This window comes from Mchenga conophoros, linkage group LG23 (assembly GCF_057382185.1).
Source record: "Mchenga conophoros isolate Kocher_MC1m ecotype Shallow Benthic linkage group LG23, M_conophoros_male_GT1.1, whole genome shotgun sequence".
In the NCBI taxonomy this organism is placed as follows: domain Eukaryota; kingdom Metazoa; phylum Chordata; class Actinopteri; order Cichliformes; family Cichlidae; genus Mchenga; species Mchenga conophoros.
The window spans coordinates 45,832,847-45,854,129 of NC_140547.1; the positions used below are offsets into that span (position 1 = coordinate 45,832,847).

Below are 21,283 nucleotides of genomic sequence, written 5' to 3' on the forward strand. Positions count from 1 at the left end.
CCTCACAAAGCAACACAGCAGATATGCAAACGCACAACACAACCAAAGGATTCTCTATGCATGTCTGTGGCTGATGCTGCTGGAACGAAGCTGTTTGAAACCTTGTTGTTCTGCACTTTGGGACCAGAAGAGGAAACTGAAGCTCTGTGCAGAGGGTCCAATGGAAGCAGCCAAGCGCTGTAAGTGTCTGCTGTACAGGGATGCTGGTTCAGCTGTGGCTCAGTTTCACAGTGTGACTCAATAAAAGCAGCAGGAAATCAAAGCTTGATGCTTTCATCAGTGTGGAAATAAGAAAGTTTCCTGTGACAGACGCTGGAGCTCTTTCACTCTCAGCTTCACAGTTTCAGCTTCAAACTTCTTCCAACATGTTTCTAACACGGCCACATTCCACCTTAATGGAGCTGATATCTTGTGCATCAGCACATTTTCTAAAGGCAGCGATCACATCTTTAGTTTTGGATGTTTAACTGCAGATTGTTTATGTGTTTATAGCACATTAATTACAGCAGCAGCGTTGACCACAGTGCTGTACAAGAATCCAAAATAACTATTAAAATAACTCCTAATATTAATATCACACATCAAATATCAAATAACTCTCATGCTGTATTAAAAGCCAGTGAATACAAATGTGTTTTCAGAGCAGATTTACAGAGACTGACAGCAGGAGCTGGGGCTGTTCGATAGAACGATGTATATATGATGACCATATGAAAACGTCTATCGTTTCATATCACGCTCTTTGTTTCCTGCTTATGTGTTTGTGTTTTCCAGATAAACCTTTCAAAATAAATCTGAAGATCCTGTTGAGAGTTTTCAAAATAAACACAATACATTACTGCGGTAGCTCGTTTATCGAGTTACGTTCTAAAAATAAGTCTCAGAATGAAGTAGCAGCTTTATGTTTTACAAGTATTATAGAAGTTTTAAGGCAGTTAAACCCTCACTGCACACTTTCTACACTTTTCTCAGACAGGCATGAACATTTTCACACTTTTCTCTCTTGTTTAAACAAAGTTCAAACCTTCATAGAAAAATAAGTTCATTATTAAAGAATGAAAGCAAAGTGTTTCTGAAACGTGTCAAATCAGCCTTTGCTGGCATTAAATGAGCTTCTGTGTGAGGAGCACTCGTCCATGGCCTGGGCTCCTCGCTGTCAGGTAAAGTTTCATAAAGCTTTTGAGTTTTTCTGCAGATAATGTTGGTGTCCAGCACGATGTTCTTTTTCCTGCGGTCACTGAGCCACAAAGCCAAAGCTGACTCCATCCTTACGATGTTCTTGTTGTGGACAGTTACAACCTTTTTGCCTCCTTGTTGAAACTATGATGGTCAGCATCTTCCTCTGCCTTTGGCTGCTACCACAGGTGCAAAACGTCTCGTCATCATTGTTGTTTGTTGGGACAAAACGTACAAACATACAGTGCAGCACTGCAGAGTCACACTGCTGTAAATTTGAACACATTCTGTACTGTACAGGAGACACGGCACGAGATTGACTGACGATGGTCTACAGCCAATCAGGACGCAGAACACAATGCGCTGTAAAAAACAAAAGCATGCAAAATTGCACAAAAAAGATCAGCGAAACAGCGAGGCCGCCAAAGGTGAACTGTGTTACAGCGAGGGACCAGCGTATATGTGGTTGTTGGGACGATAAATGTCTTTGAGCTTGTGTCAGAAGACGAGCTGCAGCTTTCTGGACCAGCTGCAGTCTTGCCAGGCAGGTCCCACTAACTCCAACATATAAGGAGTTACAATAATCCAGCTGGGACGTCATGAAAACGTGGCTCGCCCGTTCAAGGTTTTTAAAAGATAGAAATGATCTCACCTTAGATAAAAGCCTCAGTTTGAAGAAAGACCGCTGTACAACTGAGCTCAGCTGTTTTTCAAATTGCCGTCAAATATAAGCCCCAAATGTAATAATGCGATTTAATAAAAGAGCTGAACCAGTCTAATAGAGCGCCCTTGATGCCACCATGCTCCAATGGTGAGGTCAAGATGCTGTGGTCAACGCAGCGGTCAGATCCAAAAGCACAGCGGAGTCTCCTGATCAGTGGCTGATAAAAGATCATTAAGAACTTTTCAAAGGGCAGTTTCAGTGCTGTGAAGAGCTTTAAAACCAGACTGAAACCTTTACAACAGATTGCAGCTGAACAAATATAATCTTTTACAAAATCTTCGACAGGAAGGGAAGCTTTGAAATAGGCCTGAAGTTTGAGCGGACAGAGGATCCAGATCAGGTTTTTAGTACAGGCTGTACAACAGCATGTTTAAAACAGGCTGTACAACACCTGAACTAAGACTGCTGTTAAAAATCGCTAAGATGTCGGAACCAACAACCTTTAAAATCTTTTTAAACACGTGTTGGAACAACTTCATTTGGACAAGATGATGTCTTTATAGCATCACATCGTTCCTCCACCTGATCAAACCACACAGGCTCAAACTGATCAAAAACAGCTGAGCAGGTGAATATTTTAGCCCCGGTGCGATCTCGGGCGAGAGTATCGATGATGGCCAAAGGGCAGCGTCCAGCTCTACGGCCGCTGAAGAGCAGACTCAACAGACGCGCGTGATGTGGATCCTACTGCTCTAAAACTGGAGCTTCTTCAATCCATTAAAGAGGACATTAGTACGCTGTTAAAAGAAGAAGTCAGAAATGCATTGAAAGAAGATTTTGACAATATAAGGGCTGACGTGCAAGGACTGAGAAATGAGATCGCTAACAGCATGGCGGCGACGTGCGGCGAAGTTGATGGAGTAAAGGTTACAGTGAAAGAAGCTGAGGATGGGCTGTCAATGTGGAGCGATGAGGTGACCACCCTGCAGTCTACAGTAGAGAGTATGAAGGAGGAGCTGTCTGACCTGAAGGATAAATGTGATGAAGGCAGGAAGCGGAGAGCTAACATCCACATCATAGGGATCCCAGAGGGCCTGGACTCGAGCTCCTCCACGGCCGTATCCGTGCTACTACGTGAAGTGCTGGGTATGGATAAAGACGTTATTGTCGACCGCTCACACAGGAGCCCTATCCTGAGAAAGCCAGCTGGTAACCCGCACGCCGTCATAGCCGAGCGTCACTACTACCAGGATTGTGTGGCTACGCCGTGCCAGGGCCCAAGCCCCGCTTGAGTTTAACGGACAACCTATTGCAATATTACGACTGGGCGATATGACCCAAAGTTCATATCTCGATATTCTTTAGCTGGATGGCGATATACGATATATATCTCGATATTTTTAAAGCCAGAAAGTTCGAACAAAAAGAGAGTTCTTAGTCAAAGCTGTGTCCCAAATCTCACACAGGCACATTTATTAACATACAGCGTAGATGTACATGAAACAATTACTCAGAAATAAATGATCAGCATTTATTAAATAATAATGCTCCATAAATAAAAGAAAACAAGGTTGTTTTTGTGCATAACAAAAAGCTCACAATCGTGCAGTCAAAATGTAAACAGACGCTGAGCATAATAACAAGCAGCTGCTCTGTTCCCAGGTTCTACTGCGTGACTGACAGCCTGGAGTTTGAAACCCTCTTTGTAACCGTGTCTCTTACAGGTGCCATTTATGGTCCTTATACACACTCAATACAGTAATATTACGTTGAAGCAGAGTACGTATCACTCCGCGAGGCTCCTCGTAGCTGTAATGCTCCAACAATCCATCAAGCGGTGCGGCCTCGTAGCTGAGCAAAGTCGTACCAAAACATCTTTTGAAAAGTTTCTGAGCGCCGTGTAGCACATAAAATCGGTTCGAGGTCAGTAAGCACAACCAGAATTCATCCATAAGCCGCACTGTCGATTTATGAGAAAATTACAGGATTTTAAGTGCAGAAAACATAGTTTATGGTTTTCCTTTGATCTTAGCAAATATCTACGCCTCTAATTGGGACGATCACAGATTTTTCACTAATGTCTTTGCGCGGCTCCCCAATATGTCATCACACAATATCATCTTTGAGGGAGACCTAAACTGCTCATTATCTGCTATGGACCACAGTTCACACAAAAGTACACTTAGTCCAAACTCAGCATGCGTCATTCAGAGCTTTCTTGATAATTATGGGCTGGCTGATGTATGGAGATTTCATAATCCTGCTTCACGTCAATACTCTTTTTTTCTAATGTCCATAAAACATATATTTGTATAGAAAAACGTCTCCCTTTAGTTACAGAATGTGATTATAAGACTCTGGTGATTTCTCCTCTTGTTTTTTCAATGTGTATTCCTGATGCCTGCTCCAACTATCAGCCATGGAGATTCAACTCAGTGTTGTTAGCAGATGAAGAGTTTGTCAGTTACAAAAGGTCTCAAAGAGATTTTTTTTCTATCAATCAGACCCCAGAGATGTCATCATCAGTCATTTGGGAATCTCTAAAAGCATCTGAGAGGCCAAATAATTTCATTTTGTGCCAAACAAAGTGCAACACTGAAAGAACATCATCCATAAATATTGAGTAATATTGAGTAAATATTGTTTAGCTGCTCTCATTTACTGTTTTAGCTGTTTGCTGCTTGTTGAAATAGTTTGTGAGCTTTAACCTGAGATTCTGGCAAAATACATTTATATGAAACATCGATTCAGGATTGAATGAATCAACATCGTTTTATTCAAATTAAAACCATTTAAATGGGAACATGAATTTTTTACAGCCGCCTCTAATGCTGGGTAATGTCAGCTGGTCCATGTGCAGCTGGCTGTGAGGCTCAGGGAGCGTCGACAAAGTGCAACACTGAAAGAACATCATCCATAAATATTGAGTAAGAACTGGACTCTCATACAGCGAGACTCAAATGCCTTTAAACATCAGCTTATCCTGCTGATCCAAGTCCAACACTGAGTTTGTAAAAACATGTTTGTCAATCATTTTGTTTGGTTTCTGAGGAAAATGATTCAATAAGTTGCTCCTAATACACAACATTTCATCATATTTCCTCATAACCCTCTTTTGTCTGACCATTTGATCCCATTTGAATTTGCAATAAAGGATCCACAGAGTTTGGTGACAATAATGACAGTAGATGTTTGTGTGAAAGTGCTGGAAGCAAATGAGTGTGTGATGTTCTTTCAGTGTTGCACTTTGTAGACGCTCCCTGAGCACTGGTCTCACAGCCAGCTGCACATAGAGACCAGTGTTGTTAGTCCAGGTCAGAAGATGACTTGTTGGAATGAAAATGAGCTTGTAGTTTGTCTGCTTTAATAATGTGACTGGAAAAAGGTGTTGGACTTCAAATATGTCCATTTCTGTCACACTTCACCTTTAAAAGTGAAGCCATGTGGTTCCTGGAAGGAAAAACACGACTTTTTCAAGTCTTTGTCCTGTTTTTATGAGAAATGTACGACTTTAATGTGAAACATTCAGAGTTTTTTCTCTTGTTGTGTTTGTTTGAAGCTGCTTCCTGTTGGCTTCAGCTGTTTGGAGTTTCCATTTTCTAAACTTCTACATTCTGAACCTTCTTCAGCTCTGAACAGATGATGAAACACTGAATGATTTCAAGCACTTTGTCTAATAAACTTACATCTTTCATTCTTTATACAGATTGTGGAGCTGTGGTTTGTCAGAGATCAGCTGTGATTATCTGGCAGCAGCACTGAAGTCCAACCCCTCCCATCTGAGAGAGCTGGACCTGAGCTCCAACAGCAACCTGCAGGGTTCAGGAGTGAAGCATCTGTGTGGTTTCCTGGAGAGTCCAGGATGTAAACTTGAAACTCTGGGGTCAGTCAGCATGTTTTAGTTGTGCTGAGATGAATATGATGTGAAAGTTGTGCTGACACTAAACTGCAGACATCAGGCTGATATTATACTGATCCACACTGAGGATCTTCATGGTAAAGTCTGTTTTCTTCTTCTCTGGTTTAGTCCATTGACTGCAGCAGAACAATGTTCACATTTCAAACAGTGATGCTCAACGTATGGCCCGCGGCCCACACGCGGCCTGCCCACCTTTCCTGATTCAGAGAGAGGGGACCCTGATTAACTGTGTAGCTTCTTCCTCACAGTTCTAAGTATCAGACACAACAATGAATAATCCACAGCTGACTGTCTTTAGCAGGTCAAAGGTCACGGCACACAGCAGACAGTCAGAAATATTCTAACTCTGATCATTTATCAGTTGTGACACTGTGAGACTTGATCAGAGGTGTGATCATCACAGCAGAGGCCTTTGTGTCAAAGTCACTGAGGATCAAACAGAAACACATGAAGCAGATTTTCCTCTTCTGGCTTTTTATAGCAGATAACCTTCAAAATCTTCTGCAGTCGATCAAAAACTGAAGCAAACCATGAAGCAACATGTGAACATGAGCTGATGCTGCTGAAGTGAAGCAAAGTTACAGAGGTTTGATTACAGACACAGCTGAGAGTTTGTAATCTGTCATCATTTTAAAAAGTTTCCATGGAGCAGCAGAAATGAGGCTTTACTGTCAGAGGCCGACAGCACTGAACACAACAGCAGACTGGTGGCTAATAAACAGTGAATGATGCAGAAACAGATGTTTGAAGCTGTTCTTGGAGTACACTGAGAGAGAGAGAGCTGTGCAGGCAGGAACAGCCAAAGTCAGAGAGAATTCATGAGCATATTGATCAAACGTGAAGCAGAGTTTGGATCTTCTTTTGCTGCTGCTTCACTCAGTTTTGGTTGGAGACAGATGAAACCTGCAGCTTCAGGATCTGTGAGCTGTCCACTTTCAGCCCCGACGGCGTGTCCGTGTACGTGCCGTCGAGTGAACGATCCACGCTCTGTGTTTCCATCTTTGTGTGTTTAGCTGCTCTCATTTACTGTTTTATCTGTTTGCTGCTTGTTGAAATAGTTTGTGAGCTTTAACCTGAGATTCTGGCAAAATACATTTATATGAAACATCGATTCAGGATTGAATGAATCAACATCGTTTTATTCAAATTAAAACCATTTAAATGGGAACATGAATTTTTTACAGCCGCCTCTAATGCTGGGTAATGTCAGCTGGTCCATGTGCAGCTGGCTGTGAGGCTCAGGGAGCGTCGACCAAGTGCAACACTGAAAGAACATCATCCATAAATATTGAGTAATAACTGGACTCTCATACAGCGAGACTCAAATGCCTTTAAACATCAGCTTATCCTGCTGATCCAAGTCCAACACTGAGTTTGTAAAAACATGTTTGTCAATCATTTTGTTTGGTTTCTGAGGAAAATGATTCAATAACTTGCTGCTAATACACAACATTTCATCATATTTCCTCATAACCCTCTTTTGTCTGACCATTTGATCCCATTTGAATTTGCAATAAAGGATCCACAGAGTTTGGTGACAATGATGACAGTAGATGTTTGTGTGAAAGTGCTGGAAGCAAATGAGTGTGTGATGTTCTTTCAGTGTTGCACTTTGTAGACGTTCCCTGAGCACTGGTCTCACAGCCAGCTGCACATAGAGACCAGTGTTGTTAGTCCAGGTCAGAAGATGACTTGTTGGAATGAAAATGAGCTTGTAGTTTGTCTGCTTTAATAATGTGACTGGAAAAAGGTGTTGGACTTCAAATATGTCCATTTCTTTCACACTTCACCTTTAAAAGTGAAGCCATGTGGTTCCTGGAAGGAAAAACACGACTTTTTCAAGTCTTTGTCCTGTTTTTATGAGAAATGTACGACTTTAATGTGAAACATTCAGAGTTTTTTCTCTTGTTGTGTTTGTTTGAAGCTGCTTCCTGTTGGCTTCAGCTGTTTGGAGTTTCCATTTTCTAAACTTCTACATTCTGAACCTTCTTCAGCTCTGAACAGATGATGAAACACTGAATGATTTCAAGCACTTTGTCTAATAAACTTACATCTTTCATTCTTTATACAGATTGGAGCGCTGTGGTTTGTCAGAGATCAGCTGTGATTATCTGGCAGCAGCACTGAAGTCCAACCCCTCCCATCTGAGAGAGCTGAACCTGTTCAACAACAACAACCTGCAGGATCCAGGAGTGAAGCATCTGTGTGGTTTCCTGGAGAGTCCAGGATGTAAACTTGAAACTCTGAGGTCAGTCAGCATGTTTTAGTTGTGCTGAGATGAATATGATGTGAAAGTTGTGCTGACACTAAACTGCAGACATCAGGCTGATATTATACTGATCCACACTGAGGATCTTCATGGTAAAGTCTGTTTTCTTCTTCTCTGGTTTAGTCCATTGACTGCAGCAGAACAATGTTCACATTTCAAACAGTGATACTCAACGTATGGCCCGCGGCCCACACGCGGCCTGCCCACCTTTCCTGATTCAGAGAGAGGGGACCCTGATTAACTGTGTAGCTTCTTCCTCACAGTTCTAAGTATCAGACACAACAATGAATAATCCACAGCTGACTGTCTTTAGCAGGTCAAAGGTCACGGCACACAGCAGACAGTCAGAAATATTCTAACTCTGATCATTTATCAGTTGTGACACTATGAGACTTGATCAGAGGTGTGATCATCACAGCAGAGGCCTTTGTGTCAAAGTCACTGAGGATCAAACAGAAACACATGAAGCAGATTTTCCTCTTCTGGCTTTTTATAGCAGATAACCTTCAAAATCTTCTGCAGTCGATCAAAAACTGAAGCAAACCATGAATCAACATGTGAACATGAGCTGATGCTGCTGAAGTGAAGCAAAGTTACAGAGGTTTGATTACAGACACAGCTGAGAGTTTGTAATCTGTCATCATTTTAAAAAGTTTCCATGGAACAGCAGAAATGAGGCTTTACTGTCAGAGGCCGACAGCACTGAACACAACAGCAGACTGGTGGCTAATAAACAGTGAATGATGCAGAAACAGATGTTTGAAGCTGTTCTTGGAGTACACTGAGAGAGAGAGAGCTGTGCAGGCAGGAACAGCCAAAGTCAGAGAGAATTCATGAGCATATTGATCAAACGTGAAGCAGAGTTTGGATCTTCTTTTGCTGCTGCTTCACTCAGTTTTGGTTGGAGACAGATGAAACCTGCAGCTTCAGGATCTGTGAGCTGTCCACTTTCAGCCCCGACGGCGTGTCCGTGTACGTGCCGTCGAGTGAACGATCCACGCTCTGTGTTTCCATCTTTGTGTGTTTAGCTGCTCTCATTTACTGTTTTATCTGTTTGCTGCTTGTTGAAATAGTTTGTGAGCTTTAACCTGAGATTCTGGCAAAATACATTTATATGAAACATCGATTCAGGATTGAATGAATCAACATCGTTTTATTCAAATTAAAACCATTTAAATGGGAACATGAATTTTTTACAGCCGCCTCTAATGCTGGGTAATGTCAGCTGGTCCATGTGCAGCTGGCTGTGAGGCTCAGGGAGCGTCGACAAAGTGCAACACTGAAAGAGGATCATCCATAAATATTGAGTAAGAACTGGACTCTCATACAGCGAGACTCAAATGCCTTTAAACATCAGCTTATCCTGCTGATCCAAGTGCAACACTGAGTTTGTAAAAACATGTTTGTCAATCATTTTGTTTGGTTTCTGAGGAAAAAGATTCAATAACTTGCTGCTAATACACAACATTTCATCATATTTCCTCATAAGCCTCTTTTGTCTGACCATTTGATCCCATTTGAATTTGCAATAAAGGATCCACAGAGTTTGGTGACAATAATGACAGTAGATGTTTGTGTGAAAGTGCTGGAAGCAAATGAGTGTGTGATGTTCTTTCAGTGTTGCACTTTGTAGACGCTCCCTGAGCACTGGTCTCACAGCCAGCTGCACATAGAGACCAGTGTTGTTAGTCCAGGTCAGAAGATGACTTGTTGGAATGAAAATGAGCTTGTAGTTTGTCTGCTTTAATAATGTGACTGGAAAAAGGTGTTGGACTTCAAATATGTCCATTTCTGTCACACTTCACCTTTAAAAGTGAAGCCATGTGGTTCCTGGAAGGAAAAACACGACTTTTTCAAGTCTTTGTCCTGTTTTTATGAGAAATGTACGACTTTAATGTGAAACATTCAGAGTTTTTTCTCTTGTTGTGTTTGTTTGAAGCTGCTTCCTGTTGGCTTCAGCTGTTTGGAGTTTCCATTTTCTAAACTTCTACATTCTGAACCTTCTTCAGCTCTGAACAGATGATGAAACACTGAATGATTTCAAGCACTTTGTCTAATAAACTTACATCTTTCATTCTTTATACAGATTGTGGAGCTGTGGTTTGTCAGAGATCAGCTGTGATTATCTGGCAGCAGCACTGAAGTCCAACCCCTCCCATCTGAGACAGCTGGAGCTGTACAAAAACAACAACCTGAAGGATCCAGGAGTGAAGCATCTGTGTGGTTTCCTGGAGAGTCCAGGATGTAAACTTGAAACTCTGAGGTCAGTCAGCATGTTTTAGTTGTGCTGAGATGAATATGATGTGAAAGTTGTGCTGACACTAAACTGCAGACATCAGGCTGATATTATACTGATCCACACTGAGGATCTTCATGGTAAAGTCTGTTTTCTTCTTCTCTGGTTTAGTCCATTGACTGCAGCAGAACAATGTTCACATTTCAAACCTTCACAGAAGAAGAAAAATCCTCCACTGGAAAATTCACTGTGAAACTCTCAAACTCTTCATTGCACCTTAAAGTCTGTGTGACACTGAAATCCAAAGCAAAATGTGCGTTTGCTTTACAGACAGCAGTCCAACACAAACATACACACATCATCCAAAACACAGTCCAACATCCAAATCTCCTCCACTGCCAGCATGAATGATGGGAAAGAGAAGGAGGAACACTCTGACATTCAGGCTTAGAATGAGTTTCATCAAGCAGACTGTGAAGATCAAAGCTGCATTAGAAAGCTTACATGAATGAATGAGTGGACAGAAGTGGACAGAGATCATCTGAAGCACTTCAAAGGCTTTAAATCAGCACATTTCTCTTTATTCTTTATCAACTCTGTTAGTTTCTCTCAGTTTTCTGTGGAATGAAGCTAACAGCAGGCTAATAAGATGCTGACCAATAGGTTTCTATTAAAGGTTGTAATTTGCATATGAAAAAGTGCTTTGGCTCAGCAGGGATCAGCTTACAGGTAGAATACAGCTGCTGGATGGGATTAGCATGTCATAGCTATCTACCAAACTGCTAACTGGGGGATTTCAGGCCATCTATGGATCATTTTTGCTAACTGTTTATTCAGCTTAGGCTCACAGGGCTGCAGCCTGTGCCCTAGCTGTCATAGGGCAAGAGGCGTGGTCCACCTGCACAGGTGAGCAGTCCATCACAGGGCCAACAGAGAGAGACAGAGAAGCACTCCCTCACATCCACACCTACAGCCAATGTAGAAGCACCAATGAACCTAAGCAGCATTTCATTGGACTGTGGGAGAACATCCAACCTCCACAGAAAGGCCCAGCTGACCAACAAGCTTCAACCTACAACCTTCTTGCTCTAAGGCACTAGTGCTAACCACTTTTGCCCATTTCAGCCCAAATCCTGCATCTTCCTGTTTCTGACTCCAGGCCAGCTCCACTAACACTTTCTCATCAGACACTGCCACCTAGTGGAGGAAGTCTTAGTTCCATTTGAAGCTTCAGATTACAGTTAGTTCCTTTACAAAGAGGTGGAGGTGGTGGGGCCGCAGCACCATCATCACTGAGTGACATAGGACACTTAACCTTTGTTTCCATATGCTGGGAACTTCCTGTTGTTCCAAGGAGGACTGGAAAATGTGTGAAAATCTCCCAGTCAGTTCCTCACAGCACACTTCAATCATTTCCCTCCCACAGCATCAGGACCAGGGCTTTTTCTCTCTTTGGTCCCACTAAGAGATTTCCACACAAACACCTCATCAGTGGGACTCTCAGAGCTACCAGCCCTTTGCTACAATCACAAAGCTCTTCATTGAAATCAATGATATCAAAGCTGGAATCAAATGAGTCCAAGTCTTCTGCTGATTCAGCATCACATTCATCTTTGCTCCTTGTTCTGCATCCCCACCATGGACTTCATTCCTTTCCAAGCCAGCCTTGAGTGTCCTTTATTCAGCTCATCCTCTGCTTTACTTTTACACCTGATTTTAGCTGCTTTATCTCTCTTTCAACAGGTTTCTGTGCCTCAATCTTTTTCTTCTCTCCCTCATGACAAGACAGCTTCTTCTGCCTGAGAACATGTTGGAGTGATTTACTAATCCAGGGCTGCTTATTGGGGAAAATACTTCCTGTTTCCAAAGTAATCCCCATTTTTCCCAGAAAGAAATGTCAGTAGAAATCGATGATCTAAGTGAGAACATGAGCCTTTAAAAAGTCCCAGTGGGTGCAGTCAAAGCAGTCCCTCAGTCCCAGTATAGAGTCTTTGGTCCAGACTGGAACAGCTGTGTGCCCAGTTTGAGCTCTCTTCAGTGCTGTGACCTGACAGACCCAGAGGGGCCATCACATCACATTTAGAAGCTCCCCTGATGGAGCCACAACACATGTCCAATACTTAGTCTGTCTTGTTGGACCAACTGGAAGAAATGATTCAAGGACTTAGTCACAGAACAGAGATTCAAATCTCCAAAATCCAACTGGCTGCATCAGGACATATAGTCTGAAACTCTGCACAGTTTCCTGTTTGAAGCTGCTTCCTGTTGGCTTCAGCTGTTTGGAGTTTCCATTTTCTAAACTTCTACATTCTGAACCTTCTTCAGCTCTGAACAGATGATGAAACACTGAATGATTTCAAGCACTTTGTCTAATAAACTTACATCTTTCATTCTTTATACAGATTGTGGGACTGTGGTTTGTCAAAGATCAGCTGTGATTATCTGGCAGCAGCACTGAAGTCCAACCCCTCCCATCTGAGAGTGCTGGACCTGAGATACAACTACCTGAAGGATCCAGATGTGAAGCAGCTGTCTGATCTTCAGCAGAGTCCAGACTACAGACTGGAGACTCTGGGGTCAGTAGAGTGATGGAGTGAGTGGGTGGTGCTGTCAGCAGTATTGTACTAAACACAGTCAGTATGAAACAAAGATCCAGTGTTTCCTGTAAAGCTGCAGCTTCTCAGTGAAGCTGTGAGAGGAGAACGGTGACAGGCTTCAGGATTGGACACAAACACTTCCTGTTTCTCACCTTTATGGTCACCATAGTAACGGCTGACATGCTCTGATCAAACACTGTCAACAGCCAATCAGCTCTCTGAACAAAGCAGCACGCAGACCAATGACTGCATTGATTTCCAAGTTTAAAGCAGTGAAGAACACAGTCTGTAGGTGAGGAAGAATTTAGTGAGAGCAGATGTTTGGATGGAATTCCTCCAGTTAACAGCTGGAACCGTCCATCTGGATTGTTGGGCTTGTTGTTGGGGTTCCTACAGAGCTCAGAGTGGACACACCAAGGTTCTTCTAATGAATGAAAGTCCAAACTCAAACTAGGAGGGAAAAACATTTTCAGCAACTTCAATAAAAATCCAAAGATTAGAAAAAGTGAAGCAACAATGAGTCCTAGTACAGTCCCAGCACTGACGTCCCTGCTGCTCTTTATACTGGATGTGCTGCATCACTGACTGACAGCTGATGAAGAGTCTCTGGAAACACTCGTTTATCTCCTCTGCTCTTCCTCCTTCTCTCTGCAGGTGGAGGCGATGATGGTAAACAGGACGGTGTGTGTGCTGAGAGAGGAGCAGCTGTGTCCTGATGATCCAGAGAGGTTGAAGCAGCAGCAGCTTGTGTGTAGAGACGCTCTGACTGGGCCATGTTACTGGGAGGTGGAGAGGAGAGCTTCATCCAGCAGTGACTGACAGAGGAATGAAGTGCAGATGACTGTCAGTGCTGCAGAGTGAACTGCTCTGAGAACAGCTCCACTGTCAGACACAATGTAGAGTCCAGCATCAGCCCTGTGTGTCCCTCTGGATCTGACAGAGGATCATCAGTGTATCTGGACTGCTCTGCTGCTGCTCTGTCCTTCTACAGTCTCTGCACAGTCTCTGTCTCACTCTGGAAAGATTTTACAACTTGTTGTAATTACAGAACGTTAATATAATATTCAAACATGTGATCTTCTCTTTATTTCTGAATCTTTACCAAATAAAGAAAAACCAAACTAACAAACAGAAGCTGTCGTGTCCTTTTTCACCACATCTGTGAATCTTTTCTGTGTTTTTCCTCTTTTCCTCCTTCCTGCAGCTCCATCTTCATCATTCTGTGTCCAGTATATGTGAACACGTCCAAAGCATCTGAGCCTCATGTTACCCGTTTGTGTGAGTTACGCCTGTCGTTGTGTTGTGGTGTATAAATAAGGGGCAGGAGACAGCGCTGGATCTCTGAGTTCTTTACTCTCAATTTCTGCAACATCTGCAATATCTAGAAATGCAAACCTGTGAGCTGTGTGTGTTGTGCGTCTGCTCGGCCACCTCTCCTCCGGCCGTGCTGGAAGCAGCTGTGCATTTGACAGTTTTATCGACTCGACAATAATTGAACAAATTAAATGTTCAAAAATATCAACTTAAGCACTTCAAAGTCAACAAAAAGCTTAAAACAATGAAATAATATTTCACTGACAAAACAACAGCTCATAAGAACGATACACAAAATAATACAGAAACAAACAAATAAAAGTTATTAACCAGGATCCATGTTTTTGTCACAAACACTGAATCAGCTGATTCACTCTTTATGTTTCTGAGTTTGTTTTGTGATTATAGTTCTGGTTTCTGTTTCTGTGTCTTCACTGTGTCCCACGTCTCCTTACTTTGGACTCTGTGTTATATTTCCTGTTTTACTTTGACAGTCCTGTGTTACTGTTTCCTGTCTCGTGTGTGTAATTGGTCCCAGCTGTGTTTCCCTCCTGTCTCCCGTTCCCTGATTACTAAACTGCGTCCACGCCGCCGGCGCTCCTCTCCACAGCTGGATTCCAGGATTTCAGAGCATCCAGCTGTGGTGAGTGATGGAGACACTTTCTCTGCTCCCTCAGTAATCAGGACAGTTTATTGAACATCAGAGGACATAAAGGACTGTTTTTCACCTGCCCGTTCTGAACCTGGACATTAAAGACTGCTGGCTTCAAGGACATTAATCCCAGTGTCAGCCAGCCAATAACAGCCTGTGTTTTTCAGCTCTTTAGGAGTCAGAAATGAGAAAGACACAGACTGCTAACCTCTCCCTGCAGGAAATAAGCTCCGCCTCTTCCTGTCCTGTATATGAGTGATTCTGACATGAGACACAATGAGTTTCCTGTTTATTGTGACTTAAAGCGAGCAGCAAAGACACTAAACTGTGTGTTTCCAGCTGAAGCTGCTTTTTGTGTTGCTCCCACAATCCTGTCTAAAACAGTCAGTGAGGAAAACTCAATGTGACTTCAGAGTGACAGAGGTAAGCGACTCATGTTGTAACTGACGTCAGACGCCGGAGATTTTGGCGGAAAATTAAAGCGAATGGTAGTTTAGAATTGAACAAATTCCTTTAAGCTTCAGTATTACCAAATACACTTATCAATAGTCTTCTAACTAACAATATTTGTCTAAATCATCTCCAACACCCTGGAGAACAACGGGGAGAGTTTAGAGGCTCTCCAAGATTACATTGATCAGTGCTTCCAGGATCTTGTGATGAAGAAGGCTCAGAGTGCAAAAACTTCATCAAAACCCACCTGAAGCTGCTGGAGGACACGGTGAAGAACATGGCCTTTGATAGAGTGCATCGCATCGGCCCCATGCGGGCTGCGACCGGGAGACCACGTCCTACTGTGGCCAAGTTCGGCCACTTCAAACAAAAGGAACAGGTGAAAAGTCTCCGTGTCCATCGGTGTTTCTCCACGTCTCTCTTCCTTCTTCGTGTCATCTCTGTGTTTCCCTGCTGCCCTCATGTTTTCTGCTTTGTCTGTTAGTTCTTCCCAGTTTAGGTTGATGTTCGCTTCTTCCCTCACCTTTGTTATTTTCACTGTAAATAAATCTCCACTCGCATCTCCACCGCCGTCTGCATCTTGGTCCTCATTCACTCCACCACACGACTGCTGCCCCAGCCGTGACAACGTTTGATGTTTCCTCTACATTTACCTTTAAAAATTATTTACTTTGCCTTGTTTGGTATCATTTGGTATCAGATGGCCGACTTCTAAATGGCCACCATGGTCACCACCGAACTTGAGGAGTTTGCCCCCTCACATATACTAATGTGCCACAAACAGGACTTTAACATCACCAACCATTCCTATGTTATTACGGTGTATCCATATAACTGGCCCACCCTGTACAGTTATGCTTTCATGTTGACATACTGTATTAACACAATTCAGGGAGGATTCTAGGATCAGAGCTTCGGGGGGCTGAGCACCCAGAGAGCTGCCCAGCCAGCCAAGATACACTTTACTCGTCACAATGAGACTTCTTCCCCGTCTCTGTCCCTGCATCCTCCCTGTCCTCATCGTCTGTTGTCTTCGCCTCCTTTATCAGTCATCATAATTTTACCGTCTCTGTGCACGTCTGCAAATTTCTTTATTAAATCAAAAGATTATTAAATCCATCAAGTCTCTCTGTGCCTGGGTCCTCGTCACAAAACATGACATCACTGTTTTGTACTTTTTAACAATTTAATCCCACATTTGTGAAAGAAAAGCAAAACACTTTTTTGAAAAGTCTGTAACAAAACCATCAATTCTGATCAAGGTTATTTAAATGCTGCCAAAGAAGAATGGATTGGAATAAAAAAAATACATATCCTAACCTTAATTACTGGAGGAGAATAATGAATGATGCTCATAGTGAGTAAGAAGTAAACTGAGTGCATATTTTGGACAGAGATTCACTTTTAATGTGTTTGTATAATATAATACAGATGCATAAAAACACTCCTGAAACAGAATAAATTATTACAAATAAATTATTACAAAATATTAAAAAATATTATGGATACTTTTGTTGTTAAAATGTTACCTCTCAACCAAGTTCTGCCTTTTATATTTTTAGTAGTGTGTCACACAAACAGGAAATATTGTCAAAAAAAGTAAGTAAGTGCTGAAGCACCCCAAAAATGAACCAAAGCACCCCAAAAATGAACCAAAGCACCCCAAAAATGGGCTAAAATCGCCCCTGTTAACAAATAATAGCCCTAGTCACTTTTATGCTTACTGTAGCTGTTAGCTAAAAACACTAATTTAGCTTAGTTTGCCCTGAATTCAGCTTTGACGAACATGATCGACTGTTTCCAGTAGAATTCCTCGTTGTCATCTTGTTCCCTCTCAGAGCCCCGTATGCTTGCAGAGACCCCTACAGTAGGGAAATGTGCCAAAGAACGTCCAAAACATTGCATTTTAGGTTTATTTATGCCTTACACAAAATCCCAACTCTTTAGCTAACTTAACAACTTTGGCTAAAGTCTATAGTTAGTCTTACTCGTTTGTACAACATTTCTGGATCGCCACTGTTTGAAATGATATGACATATGACTCTCACTGAAACAGCAAACTTTGTAGAAAACAACACTTCTGATTCTCTATCTAGCTGTTTGGTCACAGCTGTAGATTACATTATAAGTGGTTGTTCACGCTTGTCAATAATTACATTTCTAAATTCTATTTGTGCAGTTACATGTAAACAAAGTCCAATATTGTATCTAAATGATTGTGTTATCGTGGGACAGTTTCCAATTTTGTTGTATTATTGTACTAGGTATGACTGTGCAAGAGTTATCTTATCTTCCTTGCTTGCACCACACTCTTTGCAGAAATGGTGCACAGCAGCACTGCATCATGTTATTGTGTTGTATAATATACCAGAACTAATACAAAGCAATATCCATGTACACTATAGGTCCATGCCAATGTGCCCAAATGGGACCTCCATAAATGGTAGGGGGCGCAAAGGCACTTTAAGACCAGTGGGCACACCATCGGTGCACATCCGCTCGGATGCTTTTTTCTATTCATTTATTTCCCTGTTTATTTATCGATGCACAAAAGCAATTATCTCAGAGACACCATCCTCTTAACAGAGACTCAAATCAGGAACCTGCAGATTATTAGTCAGCAGCTTTAACTTCCTGTCTTTGTCTCACTAAACCTTCCACGTGGAAACTTGAGCTGCCCACTCAAGCACAGTAGGCTTTAACTGGCTCTGCTCAAGTCACTTCAGTATCTGAGAAACTGTCTCGATGCATGCCAAAGAACACTTTGACAATACGCTTGTGTTGAGTCAAATCCACCACAAGCATATTCTATGGCAGTTTAATTCCACTCCACATAAAAATAGTCACGTATTATTTCCCCCCACCACACTTCCTGCCAGTAGCTGGTGCCCCCACCCACAGTGCATTAGTGGTTCTCTGTGTTTAGTGGCTCACTCTGGGCGGCTGCTCGGTGGGGCCCGGCCCCCTGGCTCTGTTGGGCCTGTGCTGCGGGTGGGGTGCCCTCAGGTCTCGGCCCTCTGGGCCCATTTACTGCTCAGTAACATTTAATATCTATTATTTACTACTACTTACTAGCCTACTTACTGCATATTATTGGTTGTTGCTGTGGGTTCCCCACTGTGTTGGTTTTTCCTTGTGTTTTTCAGCAGATGATGAAATAGATTTTCAGTATTTTTTCTCTCTTCCTCTCCATCTATTTCTCTTCTTCTCTATTTTTCCCTCTTCTTCTGTTAACTTTCTCCCCAGCTTATCTTTTTTCTGCTTTCCTGACCCCCGTTCTGATTCTAATGACTCAAAATAAAGTAAAATCATCATCAAATATGACTATCAAGTGGACCAGTATAGCAAAAACCATAATGGTGGCAGAGGCCACAGAGCCAAGTGGCAGGATTTTCAACGTTCAAACCAGATAAAAAACAGAAATTAAATGGTGTTAAAAGCCATGAATTCAGGCAATTCATTCACAACATAATTACAAGTTTTACTGGACGTTAATATTTTTCTCTTTTTTCAGTGCAAAACAAACTAACAGTACACATGATGCTGGCAAGTTAAAATGTCAGTGTCTTTTATAGATAGCATGTCTAGCATCATAGTTTTATAGATCACGTAGTCAGGATAAAAACTCCATCTCTGATTATTATTGTACATGACTGTGACATGCAGTGGCCTCAGCATCATGATGAAGGCGACCGGAGGAGATAGTTTGGTAGACATCGATGTTTTGCCGATGAAGGCTCATGTAGCGGTCCTCTTTGTCCTAAACAACAATTTACACTGTCATTTACATTTAATTAAAGTGCAGCTTAAAACACAGACATAATGCACTGCAGCCTCGGCACAATTAAGTGTAAAACAGAACTATGGAAAACTCACAAACATCTGGCGAGTTTCAGATCCTGTTAAGTTAGTTAGACCTGATCTGTTTTCTCTGTTAGGATAAAAACATCAGAGGTCATGGGGTGAAAAATACCTCAAAAACAAGACTAGCTATGTCTACAACTAATGTGTGGTGTTTTAAAAGAACCTATGAGATACTTTGAACACCACAGTGGCTGCTGTATGCAGTAATGTGCTCAAGTGATTTCAAAGGGTCATTTCATGAGTTTAAGTGCGTCAGTAAAAGTTTTCACCTGCGAGGATTTCTCCTCAGGCTGTAACCACAGGTTATCACAGCCACACTGATGAGTGAAGCAGCAGCAGAAATGATGGGAACTGTAGCCATGAACTTCATGCCAGAAGAATCTCCATCGTCTGTTGAATGTTGCCACACACACACAAAAAAACTTCATTTTGAAAACATGAAAAGTCACGAAATTTGCATTAGCCTGTTATATTAAAGTGGAAAACATGTTTATCTTTTCATTACATTAGAGTTACAATTGCATCATTCAAACATTTCACTGATGAAATAACACCAAAGTTGTGATTGGAGCAGTTTTATAATGAAATTTTAAACAAATTAGCCAGAAGAAGAGCTTAAAAACATTCCAGATGTTCATCTCCTGACTGAAACCTTTCATTAATCCGCTGCAGGCGGGAATGACGACCTCAAACCATGTATGACAGAAAAGAAAGTGTTAACGCAGTTCCAAACATCCACCTTGAATCTGCGGTGTGGGTATAAATAGAAAATGTTTTTACCTCTCACAGTCACACTGAGATGGAGAACATACAATCCACCACGAAATCCACACTCACAGGTGTAGTTCCCACTGTCTTCAGATGTTAAGTTGAGCAGGTGGAGAAACACAGTCTCATTTTCTTTGATCAGTGTGAACCTGGAGTCACAGCCATGAATAAAGCCTCGGTCGTAACGATAGAGCAGACGACGCTGTTCTCCTCGGCTCCTCTCTGTGCTGATCTCACACAGTATCATCACAGTAATATTCAGAGTTGTTTTGCTGCATATTTGAGTGGAATCGGGTTTCTTTCCAATTGTCTTCACAAGAGTCTCTATAAATTGTTCCAGTTAAAATGAAACAAAATCGGGATTATAGTTTCTATATATTTGTTGTTGTGGGAAAATCAATCACATATATTATTTCACTAACCTAACTAAAGCTTTCTTCTTAAACACCTGGCTTTACAGCTTTTCTTTTTTAATTATATATATTTACCTTCACTGCTAAAAACCACAAGCAGAAGCAGGAGAAAGCAGAGTTTCCGTGCAGTCATGCTGGTGAGGAAGTAACTGTGGCTGACAGTGTGAGGTAGACTATAGTGAAAGCAGGAAGACTTGCACCCTCCTTATTTCACCTCTTGTGTCTACACTGAAACTTTTACTATGTCTAAAATAGAAGTGCATAAAAGTGGAAGGACAGTAGAAGGTAAACCACCAACATTGTTTAAGCCAGACTGATCTCTCTGTTTATCTGGATGGACATTGTGTTCAAATTATGATGAGATGTTTGTTCAAAAACAAAACTAGTCTGATACAAAGAGTCATGTTTGCCACAGTTTATTGTGTTTGTATTGTATTAAATCTGAGAGCCTGAGTTGGAGTATTATGACTGAATGGTCTCCATTACTGGGAAACAACTATCCAGTGTGAAAAGATGGACGTTTATTATAATATATGAATATTATTATATTAGTATGTCACCTAAAGTTTTATATACTTTAAAATGTTTCATAGAGCTTTATTATCCACTCCCACAGTTCCTGCGCTTCTTGCTGAGCGTGTCTTGTTGTCGTGTTGATGGTTCACTGAGATGATAGTCTGGTAGGAATCACTCGATGGCTGCTGAAGGTTTGTATAGGGCTGATCTGGCTCATCGTCATCCTTTAGAAAAGTGAAATATTTTAGGTATTAATCAAGTTCAACCCGGTCTACCCACACACTCTATTGATCTTTAAATCTCTCCATCTGTTGCCTGGATTATTTAATGTTTCTGCTCATTTCTGTAAGAGCTTCTTCACAAAATAAAGGACACTGAAGTTGGCACTAATAGTATTATAACACTAATCTGTAATTATCTATATAAGTAACATCCTAAAACA

The 21,283-nt window shown here is 41.7% G+C and overlaps 1 pseudogene across 1 annotated transcript in view; it reads left to right on the plus strand.

Annotated features, from left to right (window-relative positions):
• The window catches only part of LOC146548130 (NACHT, LRR and PYD domains-containing protein 12-like), an 83,788-nt pseudogene extending 69,914 nt beyond the window's left edge, over positions 1-13,874 (plus strand). Inside the window, exons 8-11 of the transcript XR_014890739.1 lie at positions 7,831-8,007; positions 10,115-10,291; positions 12,667-12,840; positions 13,516-13,874. The product of XR_014890739.1 is annotated as an NACHT, LRR and PYD domains-containing protein 12-like (transcript). The remainder of the gene's footprint in view (positions 1-7,830; positions 8,008-10,114; positions 10,292-12,666; positions 12,841-13,515) is intronic.
• Positions 13,875-21,283: the final 7,409 nt, after the last annotated feature.